The following is a 14336-nucleotide window of genomic DNA, read 5'->3' as shown; positions in this document are numbered from 1 at the left end:
TCCAAATAAAACAAAAGGGGAGGGAACTCATGTGTGGATGTGTGGTACTGTAAACACTGCCAAGTACCCAAGGCTTGAGAAGTTGTAGCTCCTAGAGAAAAAACCTGCTTTTGCCACATCTCTAAACTAATGCAATGCTCTACTTTATTCTAAACATACATCCTCATATTTACAGACAAGTGTACCTTTCACCCCTCATCAAAGAAGTTTCTTTTTGCAACAGATAGAGACTATTACAGTGTTCCAGAACTGGTCAAATGCAGAGAATAAGTGTCTGTGAGACACTTAACCCTAAGTGACACATCTTCAATGCACCTTCTACACATAGGATGAATGTATCTCTCAACTCTCACCAGAGACATTTCCTTATGCAGCAGATGGTGATTAACACAGAAACCCACAATGGGCTAAAGTACAGAGAACAAGAGGCCTCAGAGAGCTTAGCCCTGAGTAGGATACCTATTTCAAACCTCCGTTTCTCAAGGCTTGGGGATCATTTTGGAAGAGGAGGTGGAAAGACTATAAGAACCAGAGGGGGTGGATGACCACAAGGAAAGAGAGTCTTCCAGACAGCTGGTCAGTTACTCATATGAACTCACAGCAATAGTGATAGGATGCACAAGTTCCATGTAAGCTCAAACCAGAAAAAAAGATCCCAGTATAGACATGAGGAAGTAGGTAAGAAATCCCAACCCAACCTAAGGAACTTTTAGCAATTGATGGCTGCTGGGAGTGGGAGAGACAATATCTTACAGGGATGGCACTGGGTGGACCCTGTGGATGGACCCACACTGAAGGACATTTTGGGACACAAATCATACTCTATAGGACCTATTACATATATATATATATATATATATATATATATATATATATATATATATATATATATATATATATATATATATATATATATATATATATATATATATATATATATATATATATATATATATATATATATATATATATATATATATATATATATATATATATATATATATATATATATATAGTCTTTCATATATATATATATATATATATATATATATATATATGTAATAGGTCCTATAGAGTATGATTTGTGTCCCAAAATGTCCTTCAGTGTGGGTCCATCCACAGGGTCCACCCAGTGCCATCCCTGTAAGATATTGTCTCTCCCACTCCCAGCAGCCATCAATTGCTAAAAGTTCCTTAGGTTGGGTTGGGATTTCTTACCTACTTCCTCATGTCTATACTGGGATCTTTTTTTCTGGTTTGAGCTTACATGGAACTTGTGCATCCTATCACTATTGCTGTGAGTTCATATGAGTAACTGACCAGCTGTCTGGAAGACTCTCTTTCCTTGTGGTCATCCACCCCCTCTGGTTCTTATAGTCTTTCCACCTCCTCTTCCAAAATGATCCCCAAGCCTTGAGAAACGGAGGTTTGAAATAGGTATCCTACTCAGGGCTAAGCTCTCTGAGGCCTCTTGTTCTCTGTACTTTAGCCCATTGTGGGTTTCTGTGTTAATCACCATCTGCTGCATAAGGAAATGTCTCTGGTGAGAGTTGAGAGATACATTCATCCTATGTGTAGAAGGTGCATTGAAGATGTGTCACTTAGGGTTAAGTGTCTCACAGACACTTATTCTCTGCATTTGACCAGTTCTGGAACACTGTAATAGTCTCTATCTGTTGCAAAAAGAAACTTCTTTGATGAGGGGTGAAAGGTACACTTGTCTGTAAATATGAGGATGTATGTTTAGAATAAAGTAGAGCATTGCATTAGTTTAGAGATGTGGCAAAAGCAGGTTTTTTCTCTAGGAGCTACAACTTCTCAAGCCTTGGGTACTTGGCAGTGTTTACAGTACCACACATCCACACATGAGTTCCCTCCCCTTTTGTTTTATTTGGATGTAAATTACAAACATACCATTTCTTCTTTAAAAGTTTGAAGCATATTTCTCTAGAAAAAAAAATTTAAAAAGGACCATAAGATCAATCACCATACCTAAAACTGTAACACGAATTCCTTAGTATTACCAAATAGGCAGTTGGGTGATCAATTTTCCTGTTGTTTAAAAAAAGAACATCAATTTTGGAACTAGGGTTGTAGCTCGGTGTCTAGCATGCATCAGGCCCTGGCTCATTTGTATAGTGTTCTGGTGCTAGCAACAAAGCAAATAAAAACAAATAAAAACCCAACAACGTTTCTTTGTCATGGTCCAGTCCTGTGCACCGGATCTTAATCTGTATGTTACTTTTCTCTCTTCTTCTCCCAATTTATTTGTTGAAGAAAACTCATTTTTGAGCACTAGCTTTTCCCACAATCTAGACTGCAGCTTGCATGCCCATGGTGCTTATAAGGCAGCTTTGAATAGTGAAGAAAATGTTCATAGATTGTTGTTAGTGCCACCTAATTGGGTGAGCACTGTTGTGGACACTGATGATCAGAGGTAGCAGTAATTCTGGTTCTTCCAGCTGTCTGAGTGCTCTGTGACCTGGTGAAATGTGCTGGTCAGTCTGGGCAGGCCAAGGGTGTTTCCATGCCTCAGTTCTTTCCTGTTCTTGAATCTAAACCCGACCTCTGGCTGTGTCTGCCCTGAACAGGATCTGCTTTTCCTTCATAGCTGTTGCCACAATGTGTCATTGTGGTGGACTTAGACATTTTAGCGTCAGAAAAGTCAGGAGTATATGAATGTAACTTTGTGTTTAACTGAATTCTGTGCAACAACACAACTTTGAGTTCTAGCTGGGAGTATGAAAACATAAATTTGACAATTTGTGATGACTACTTCCAGATGGGAACTTTTCCTCTTATGACTAAACATCAAATGAAATGCAATTCTTTCTCTTCTCTTTTCTCTGGGGAAAACTAAGTTCCAGGGCTGGGGCCATCCCATATGTATGCCGTGTGTGTGTGTGTGTGTGTGTGTGTGTGTGTGTGACACAGGTGCTCATGTGGAGGCCAGAGGTCAACACTGACAGTCTTCCTCTATTGTTCTTGACTATTTTTTGAAACAGGGTCTCTCAGTGAACCTAGAGCTAGATGCTAGCTTCAAGCCCTTTGGGATCTACCTGTCTCTGCCCCCAGTGCTGGGGTTATAGATGCGTACAGCTGCATTTTGTTTTTATACTGAACTGAGATCCCCAACCTTGCACAGCAAACCCTTTACCCACTCACACATGTCACTCATCCCTTTTTTCCTTGGTCTTCATGCTTAAGTGAGGCTGGGACTGTCTCCATTGCCTAAGCTTGTTGTTTAAACACTATGGTCAGTGCTCCAAATAGACAGGAAGAAGAGATTCAGAGAAGATGAGAGTAAGATACAGATATACAGATGTTAGGAGATGCTGTACCCTATACCCTGCTTACTTCTAGGGCAAAAGAGAGGTAATCTCACTTATTGATTAGATTGATTGATTGCAAAAGGGTTTTATGCTGTAGCCAGGCTGGCATTAAACTCCAGGTAATACTCTTAACCTAAACTTACTGAGTGTTGGGATTATAGGCAAAAGCCACCACACCTATCTGGGCAGTCATTTTAATACTAAGACCCATTGAAGAGCATCTCAGGTTTTGGAACAGACAAAGCCAATACTGGGCAGTAAGATATGAGGCAGTTTTGGAAGAGGGGTATAAGAGTACATTTTGAGATGAAGTGGGGGAAATTGTTGGGAGGTTCTGAGCTGCTAAGGCATTTGAGGGTGATGACATGAAGATGCAATGACCATAAAACCAAGAGTTGAGCCTAGAAGTGAAGGCAGGGAGCACAGACACCAGCCATGGAAGTCAAAGACCACTTGTCATATCCTGTACCTTAGCTGATGTATGCATGCGATTTGCCAGGGTCCACATGGACAACCACACTGCAGAAGCCCCTTGTCTCCTGATGCTGGAGGATGCTTATGGCTTCCCATGGAAATTGGACCACCCTCATGAAAAATAGGAACAGAAGGAGAACCTTGAGTTGGAATGAATAGTCACTGATGCTAGGTTATTTTAACTACCAAGACTGAATTTTCCTTCAAGCATCAGAAAGAGGACTCAAGAACTAAGATGATTTTTGTTGTAAAAGATAAAGGCATGCTCCAATACATTTGGATTACTGCTATAAATTTAAAGCCCACTAGACAACTCATAGTTGTGTTTGTTCTAAATATCTTCTCTTCTATACTGTAAGTTTCACAAGGACAAGATTGTCCCTTTTTTGATCCTTTATTCTTTTCCCCTAACTTAGTTCTTGTACTTTCTAGATCCTTAAGAAGGAATTTGTCATATAAACATCAGACTCCCACACTAGTACCCTTTATGGTACTTGATAAGAACAAAGGCATAGGGCTGGTGAAATGCTCAGTGGGTAAAGGTGCCTGCCACCAAGCCTGGTGACCTGAGTTTGATATCTGGGATTCACATTATAGAAAAAGAGGATGGACTCCAGCAAGTTGCCCTCTGACTTCCACACACATGCTGTGGCATACCTATACTCATTCAAATACACGCCCACACCTTCAATAAATGTAATAAAAACTTTAAAAAGTGAATGAAGACATAATGATATTTTCTTTCTCCAGAAAAATATTTTTTTCTGAGCATATTCCATGTTTCTATTCTTTTTTCGAGATAGGGTCTCTCATAGCCCAGGCTGGTCTTCAAACTCATTGTGTAATAGGGTATGTCCTTGAATGTCTGATCCTCCTGCTTCAACCTCCTGAATGCTGAGATTATAAGCATGTACCACCATACCCAGTTTTATGTGGTGCTATAGTTCAAACTCAGGGCTTCATGCATTCTATACAAGCACTCTACCAACTGACCTACATCCCTAGGCCCATGTTTTTTTTTTTTTTCTGAAGAGTCTCATTATATAGCTATGTATACATGTATGTATATAGGCTGACCTTGAATTCATGGTCCTGCTGCCTTAACTTCCAGAACGCTGGGGAGCTTGCAGAACATGCACTATTTTTGCTTTGACTGCTTCTGTGGGAGGAACTTAAGAAACCAGACACAGTTTTTGTCTTCTCTGATCATATCCTCTGTCTCAAGGGTATGTTGGATAAATAGATGTGGTTGCAGCATTACCATGCCAACATTATAGTTATACCTGAATAAACAGCCTGACTCTGGAATTTTTAAGAGTGGGCTGGAATTTGGAGTGCACCCATTCCTCCAGGTATCTCCTGGAACTGTGCTGCTGAGTCAGGCCTCACAATACTTTTATTCAAAACCATTTCTCTAGCATTAGTTTTGGGGAACCTCAAGCTTGGATTCATCCTTCTCTTATCAAAAAATCTTGGCCTTCCATCCTTAGGCTTAAAACATTTACATACAATGGCAAGCATTTGGCTCAATCTTCATTGCTTTCAATGAAGATATGAATATGAATGCACTGCCTTTCAGGGTTTTGAAACATACCCATGTTTCAAACATACCCAGGGTTATTCACTATCTTGGGTGGAAAGCAAATTGAATCAGGTGACCAGGTAACAAGAGCACATGGCTCAGTGAGTTTGTTTGCAAGGTTAATTAAAAGTCATTAGTCAGATTCTATTTTATAAGTCATTCCTACAATTGTCACAGCTGTAGCTCCTAGGTATATACTGAGGAAGACCCTGAAACTCAATGGTGATTATACACAACCACAGACCTAATCTCTTAATCCATATCTCTATATCTATCTATCTATCTATCTATCTATCTATCTATCTATCTATCTATCATCTATCTATCTATATCTTTTTAGTGGTGCTTGGGATTGAATCCAAGACTTGCCCATGCTAAGCACATACTCTTACCACTGAGCTATATAAAAGCACCTAATCCCAACACTCTTTTCTTTGAGACAGGATCTCCCTGTCACCCCACTATGTAGACCAGGCTGGCCTTGATCTCATAGAGATCCACCTGCCTCTTATCAAGTACTGGAATTAAAGGCCTGTGCTACCATGCTTGGCCCCCCCCCCCACTTTATATGTCTTTCCTTTTCAGATGCCTGGAATCCAGTCTATCTGTATTCTGATCCCTATTTCTGGGCCACTGTTCTGGCCTGGTTGTGCCCAGTCTGCTCTCCAAGCCTTTCCCCTGCTCAGGACTGACACCCACGTCACTGGGGTTCTGAACATTGGAGTCTTGCTGTCCAGACCTGCTGGCTGGGAAGAAGTCATACATCCCAGATGAATTTCATTCAGATATACTTATCTTCTTTTGAATAAAACAAAAAAATGTCACAGAATATGGTGTAAAATGAAATGAAATTTAATATGTTATCTTTAAGTCATCAATTTTATTTTTGTTTTATGTATATGAGTATATTGCCTGCATGTGTGTAAGTGTACTTGTGCTGTGCAATGCCCATAGAGGTAAGAAGAGGGTGTTGGATCACCTGAAACTGGAGTTATGGATGGTTGTTAGCCATCATGTTGGTGCTGGGAGCTAAACTTGGGTCTTCTGCAAGAAGAGCCAGTGCTGTTAATCGCTGAGCCATCTCTCCAGCTCCCAAGTCATCAGTTTTTTTTTAAAGATTTTTATTATTTTTAATTATGTATATTTGTGTACCTGTGTGTGGGTATGTGTACAGTGCCCTTGGAGGTCAGAGGAGGGCGTTGGATCCCCTGGAAGTGCAGTTGAAGGTGTTTGTGAGCCACCTGATGTGGGTGCTGGGAACCAAACTCATGTCCTCTGCAAGAGTAGCATGTGCTCTTAACCTCTGAACCACCTCTCTAGCCCCCAAGCCATCAATTTGTATTCTATCTCGTTTATCAGAATATTTGAGGTATTTATTATGCAAAGTTTGCTTAAAATAAATTCACAAACCAGGAAGAAAAAAATTGCTAGGTGGCTGGAGAGATGGCTGGAGAGATGGGTAAGAACACTTGCTGGTCTTTCAGAAGACCTGAGTCCAGTTCCCAGCACCCATGTCTGGCAGCCCAAAACCTCCTGTAACTCCACCTCTTCTGGCCTCCAAAGGCACCCCCACATATATGCACACATATAAATAAAAATAAAAAAATAAATCTTTAAAAAATACTTGCCAGGCTTAGAATGCGCTTGTAGCTCCAGCACTTGGGAGGTAGAAGTAGAAGGATCAGGAATTCAAGGTCATTTTCAGTATATAGTGAATTCAAGGCCAGTCTGTTGAAGGCCCTGCCCCAAACAAAAACAAGAAAAAAAAATCTATGCACTTCTAAGTTGATTTGGAAAATATGGGTGTCTGTGAGGCTTTCCCAAACACCCCTGGTAAGGAGTTGCCTGTGCCACTTGTTAAACACATTTCCTCAGTTTTCAGTCAATTGGGTAGCCATGAAGGGTTTCTTTGTTTTGTGCTTTTCCTTTAGGTTTGGCCTGAAAAGTTGAAGAAAAGAATTTCCCATGTGCACACTGAGGATGAAGACACACGAGGCATTTTGACATAAATTAGGGGAGAACCAGGACATTCTGCATGAAAACAAATTTGCTCTAGTGCTGTTCCCCTCCCCCAATATGAATATAGTCATTTCTCAGTAATTTCAGAGACTAACTCAAGGGACGCCCCCCCCCATACTAAACTCTGAGGATTCTTGTGTCTTTTATGAAATTGTATGGTATTTGCACATATTCACCCTTAGTTTACTCATAATACTTAATATGATATGAATGCTATGTAAAGAGTTGTTTACTTTATTGGAGACCAAATATTGACAGGAAAAAGTCTGTACATGTTTAGTACAGATGCAGTTTAAAAAATATTTTTGATCTACAGCTGGTTGAATTTGCAGATCCTAGAACCTATTGATTTGAAGGGCTAACTGCATATCTGAGTGAATGCTGGTAATCAGAAGAATTTATGGTATTTTGAAAAACCAAGACTACTGATGGTATCAAGATTCTGAACTAAACAGTAGCAGTAACCATATCAAAACCCTTAACTGAACCCAGACTGTGTAGAATGGTGCTAACTCCAGTCATTACTGGAGTATCTTAGGTTGCAAGCTGGATTCAATAGGAAGTCAATCTCCTTTCAGAGACCTCTTTCTATCTTTATATAGTCTTGGGTAGTTGTATATGTAGCGTGTCACCTTCTCAGCCTTAAAACACCAGAAGGACCACTGCAGCCCTAAGAATCATTTTTTTTTAAAATTTTGAATTTTAAGGAACATTCCTTGTAGAATAGCATTTTACTCATTTTATTACCTCTGCCTACTTTGAGAATTTCGTTCATTTTTGGCCCATCCTTGAGTTGCATTCTATACTTCAAAATGTTCTCCATTTGGTAAAGAACTATACTTAAAGAAAAGGAAAATACAAAACATTTTATACTTAGAGGCCTCTGGTCACCTTTTATTTCCTATAGTCCCAAGATCACTGGGATAGGAGGCATCTGGGAAGATCAGCTTCAGGGAGCGTCTGTAGATGAGAGGCAGGAATATGATGGATTTCAGCTGTAGGCCTTTCACAAGGTGGTGCACGGGAATCTAGACATCTGAGGATGGACAAGCCTGGTTACAATCCTGTTATAGTGTCCATGGCTTAAAGGTGAGGGTATTCAAACTATTTTGAACTTTTTGGTGTGTGTGTGTTTGTGTGTGTGTGTGTGTGTGTGTGTGTGTGTGTGTCTGTATGGTATGCATCCGTGTATGTGGGGGGTTGTCGAGGTTGAAGCTGGGCACCTCCTCTCCTCTCCACATCCTTATATCTCAGGATCTCTCTCTGAAACCAGAGAACTAGCTGTTTTTTCTCTGGTCTGGCTAGCCAGCTGGCTCTCATGCAGTCCCTATGGCCTGCCTCCCTTGGTTGAGATTACGGGTGAACTGCCACACCTACCCAGCATTTACTTGGGTCCTGAGACTCTGAACTCTGGTCCTCATACTTGTGTGGCAAGTGTTTTACCCACTGAGGCATGTCCCTGAGACTGCTAAAATGAATAATTCCTAACAGGCCTAGTTTTTATGCTATGAATCGCTGCTTAACAAAGCATGGAAAGTAGCAAAGAGGGTTAACAGTGCAGCCTTTCAGGCTTTGGTTCTCTTCTTCCTAGGGTCTATGGCTTTGTTGTGTAGTGTCAGTATTCTGACTTCTAGCCAGAGATAGCAGATTTTCTAAGCCTGATGCACTGAAAACTATTGTCATTTGGAAAAATTCCCAGGTACATAGTCCTTTCCAAATGTTGAATACTTTTAGAGGTTTGAAGCCATACATGTCTGTTACTTTAGAATCACCTATTCTGTAGTGTGGGCTAATATGCTGATGGAATTCAGCCCTGAAGAGCCCTGATCATATTATCTGAAAAAACTGTTTGATTTCCATAGACTCGCACTGCTGCCACCATGTTTACCAGTCTCACTATTTCCTCGATTCAAATGTCTCTGCAGAGTTTAGTTTCTCACTTTGCCAAAGAATGACAAAACAATGCCTTCAGAGGTTCCCAGCACACAGATTTTCACAAATCAAAGGAAAACACCCTGACAGGAGAGGCAGATCATATTGGAATCACTTAGGCCCTTTGCTTGATTTCCTGGTTTCAGTCCATTCCTTTGTGTTTGCCTGTCCGTGTGTGAACAGGACATAATTATACCTGCTCTTCATTTGTCTCAGAGGTATGAGTTACAGAAATACATTTCAAGAGCCTATAACAAGCCTCAGAGCACAGGGAAGTATAATTACAAGAAAACGCATTGCCTCTGGAGTAGTCCTGCAAATCTTGACTAATTCTGTCACTATATCGATGAAACTGCATTGCTGTATTATTGCTATATTCAATTTCATTAAAGTTGAGTCTTCATGCTCTGTGATTCTTTTCCATAGTGTGAATGTTTAAGGGGAGAGAATTTAGAGAATGGATAACCAGACACAAAAGCAGGTTTTAACTCATTGATGTTGAGGCTTAAAGCTAAAAGAGATGAACTAAAGAAAGAATATATAGTAAGTGGCAACACTAACCTCTACCATGTAGATGCTAATATTTTTCTGACTCATGATCAAAAGTGTTTACTCAGGAAAGATTTCTTCAGGTCAGAAATGTTTGTTTCAGCTAAAAAATGTTTCTGTACAAATTGCTTGGACCGTTTACCTGATAAATTTGCTTAATATATGCCCACTGGTGCAATAGTGACAAGTTTGTTATGGGGGTAAACAGCCATTTTTTAAATTTGATATCTGCTCCATAGGAGATAGTTCATATCTAGTATTGTAAACATGGTGAAAAGCCCATAGTTGGAGAGGTCACAGGTCCTAGTTTTAAGCTACTGCTGTTTTGCTAAATGGACTTGATGTGTCCATCAAATAACTATCTTTATGTTTGTAGATTAATACTGCTTTCATCTTTGGTCAGAGAAGCTTCTTTTTTCAGTGGTCAGCCTAACTCTAGAGACTCAACCAGTCAAAGTACTGAGAATAAAGGACTGTTGAATCTCAGCTGTAAATGGGACATTGATATCATCCCTCCAGTGCTCAGGGGGTATCACAGAAGGGATAGAAAGTAAAAGCTGGAGGAAGATGGGGGTGGAATGCTGAATTCCGAGCATGCCAAGGCTTCTGCACTCTTGACACAGTTATAGCAACTGTGTTTACCTGCATATGAACTGCATAATATTGGGCCTACCAACATGCTGTCATGGAACGGGGAGAGGTAATTGGTTACTACTCTTCCCTAGGATTTACAGACAGTTAATGATTGATGACAGAGGGAGAGACATTTTCTTCAGTAGTGTAGCCACTGTTCCTATGAACAAACTCTCACCCATGCTCCTGTAAGCAACAGTCCTAGTTTCCTTTCTGTTGCTGTGATAAAAAACAAACAACAAACTCTGATCAAAAAGCAACTTGGGAGAGGAAATGGTTTGTTTGGTTTATGATAAAAGTTCATCATTGAGGGAAGTTAAGGCAAGAACCTGAAGCAGAGACTGGAGGAATGCTGCTCTCTGATTCGCTCTCTGGCAGCCTCCCAGGCTCATGCTTAGCTATCCTTCTTGTAAAATCCAGGATGCCCTGCCTAGTGATGGAACAGCCTACAGTGGGCTGGGCCCTCGTACATCAGTTAATAATCAAGACAATCCCCCACAGACATGCCCACAGATCAATCTGATTTAGGAAATTCCTTAATTGAGGCTCTCTTGCTAGATGACTGTAGGTTGTCAAGTTGACAGTAACTAGGACAGCAACCCTGATGAAAATCATTTGATCATTAAAAAAATAAACAGTTCATGAATGTAGAAGGGAATTGGCTAATTGGGAAGAGGAAGGGGGTCAGTGGGCGTGGGAAGGATAAGGGTGAATATGAGTGAAATCCATTATGTACACGTATGAAAATTTCATAATGAAATTCATTATTATGTATAATTAATATATGCCAATAAAACCTTTTTAAAAAGATTTAGAAGAAAATCAAGTCGTTTCATAATCTCCACAATGTAATTGTCAATTATGTAAGAAGGTTTTAAGAGACATAAAGGATATACCAGAGTCTTCCAAAATGTCATTTTAACTGTTATTAAGTTTTCATTGTCTTTCCAAAAGGAAAGCAGCACCTGTTTCCTGGAAATCACTAAAATAGCATCAGTAGTATGAGGAAAAGGACAGCAAATATAATCTAAACCAGAAGTTCAGAGTGAAATGTGTCCTGCTTCCTTCTATTCCATAGTACTTATCCCTGACCTGCACTATGAAATGAGCAGCAGACATCTGTGAAGTGCCCACCTTGTGCTGGTTCTTGAGAGTGGTTCCTCAGTTCAGCAACATCAGCACCTCTGGGAACTTCATAAGAAATGCAAATCAGAAACTCTGGGGGACTTCAAGTCCAGCAATTGGTGTTTTAACAAGCCTTTCATGCCTACAAAAGGGCTTCTTGGAATTAAAACCTTATAGGGTAATAGTAGGTGAGGAACTGGACTAGACATCCTGTGAGTAAGAGGGGCAGTGGGCTGATCACAGACCTTATGCCCTCACTCATTAGAGGGTCCTCTCTTTCTGGTCTAGCTAAAGACTTGTGTTTTGGGACAGGATTCACATCTCATTCCACATAAAATGCTCAAATGGGAGACATTCCAACTTATGATTAATACTGAGTGCCATGAAAACAAAGCTGCTCTCTATGGCTTCATAACACCCAGTGATAGAGTTTGGGAATGAGCCCAAGATGTGAGAAAAGGACTAGAGGGCCTGGGAAGGATTTGATCCCTCCTGTATCTTGCTCTCTTCTCTCCTGCCTCTTCTAATACCCTTTCCTCCTTTCTTTCCAACCTCTGGGGTCCAGTGGGTGGACTCTGTGAAAGGTAAGGCAGTGGAGGTGGGCAATGTACTAGAGGTGGTTCCCACCTCACCTGCCAGCCAGTGCAATCCTGACTCCAGGGATGAGTTGCACCTTAGCTATTCCTAGCCATCCGGTATCCCACTCCCAATTCCCCTCTTCTCAGACAAAGAGCAATTCCTGGAAACAGAATTTGTATTTCACTTAAACAGGATGTGACTATGATGTATGTTCCAATTTCAGCCATTGGTGCTCCCCACAGGAGCCCTATGCCTCCAATCCTGGGTGAAGAATTTAGGCAATGTAGCCTGCTTCCTGAGATTACAGTCCTGTGACCCACAGAGCATACAGGTTCTCTCCACACAGGCTTAGCAGTCACATTTGGGGGGAATTGTACTTAGAATTGAATTTCCCACGAGAAACCCTTTGTAGCGTCTCTTTGCAATATCTAAAAGAATGAGGGAGGACAGGCTTTTGATTTTACTATGCCTTAAAATGAATATGCAAATACTCGAAGGAGCAACAGGAAACTGAGTGCACTCAACCACCTGAGATGTCTGGTCTTTATTCTAATATCCTTTTGTCTATGTGATTATTACTTAGCTCAACGAGGGAAAAAGACTTGTGAAGAGGGTAGGAGGCTTGGTTTACCTGAGATGCCTGGAATCAGTATAAAGGGAGTTAGGATTTTCTAACACTGAAAAAAAATCTTTACCAAGGATTTATTCTGTAAATTATTATTATTATTATTAATTTTTTTGAGACAGGGTCCGCCATATCCTAGGCTGGTCTCAAATCCACTGTTTAGCTGAGGTTGTCCTTGAACTTCAGGTCCACTTTCCTCTACTTCTTGAGTGCTGGTATTACAGGTGTGTGCCATCATATCCACTTCTTATTTTACAAACAAGAAAACCAAGCCCAGAAAGGTTAGGTGACTTGCCCAAGACCACAGAGCCAGTGACAGCCAGGTCCCCAACAAGATTGCAGGCCTCAGTTCTCAGGCAAGTACTGCTGTCTCCCTCCCTGCCATGGTTCAATACCTGATTACCCTCCTGAGACCCACGCCAGTATCCGGCCAATCAGGCTTTTTCTTAAGCAACAAGGTTTTGATACTATCAGATAACAACCTGGACACTGAACTGTTCTAACTTCTCTCAGTGGTGGACACAGATTAGATGGGCATTTGGAAAGTCAGAGGCCCTGAAGGGGAAAGGTTGTATATTAAAAGCTTCAGGTTGCCATCAATCCTGAGCATGCTGATGGCACTCTGATTCATTGCAGGAGGCAGGGAGATCTCTTTCTGGTCACCTTTAATTTGTAACGCTAGTCTCTTTTCCAATAGAGTAAAATGAAAGAGGCAGATTATGGTGTGTGTGTGTGTGTGTGTGTGTGTGTGTGTGTGTGTGTCTGTCCATGCCTATGCTTGTGCACATGGGTATGGAGGTCAGAGGTCAATGTCAGGTGTCTTCCTCCACTTTATTTTTTGAGATAAACTCTCTTACTGAACTTGGAGCTCACCAGTTGGCTATACTATCCCAGTGAGCTCCAGGGATCCCCATCTCTTCAGCCCCAGCTCTGGGGTTACAGATGTGTGGCCACATCTGGAGTTTTTTTTTTTTTTTTTTTTTTTTTTTTAATACATGGGTGCTGGGGCTCTGAACTCAGGTCCTCATGTTTGTGCAGCAAGCACTTTACCAACTGAGTCATCTCCCCAACCCCACAGATTATGATTTTTAAAAAAATTGTGACAGAGGAAGTAGGTAGGCTTACAGTTTGGGATGGTCTAGATTTTTGAAAAGGATGCAGCTTTAAACACATTTCAAACAATTAAACAAATATAAAAGGAAACATTAATGGAACTATAATAAACTTTAAATGATCACTTTCAAGTGTCAATACTTTCAGAAATTACGTTATATTCAGAATAACATGTTTAAAAGAAAACTGAGAGGGAGCATTTTGGTGATTAACTGCTTGGATCCTCTTTTGAAGGGGCTAGGCTAGTTTCTCTTTCTTGTTATTAGGAAGCACATAGAGATGCGTCTAAAGTTCAAAAGAATTTTCTATGATATTTTTTAATACTTCAGGTCAGTTCACATTCCCTTTGTATGTAATGATTCATGAGAAATAA

Source organism: Nannospalax galili, unplaced genomic scaffold, assembly GCF_000622305.1.
Source record: "Nannospalax galili isolate Female #2095 unplaced genomic scaffold, S.galili_v1.0 scaffold312, whole genome shotgun sequence".
NCBI classification, from domain to species: Eukaryota; Metazoa; Chordata; class Mammalia; order Rodentia; family Spalacidae; genus Nannospalax; species Nannospalax galili.
The sequence above is the reverse complement of the archived record's forward strand: the minus strand, read 5'-3'. Positions refer to the sequence as shown.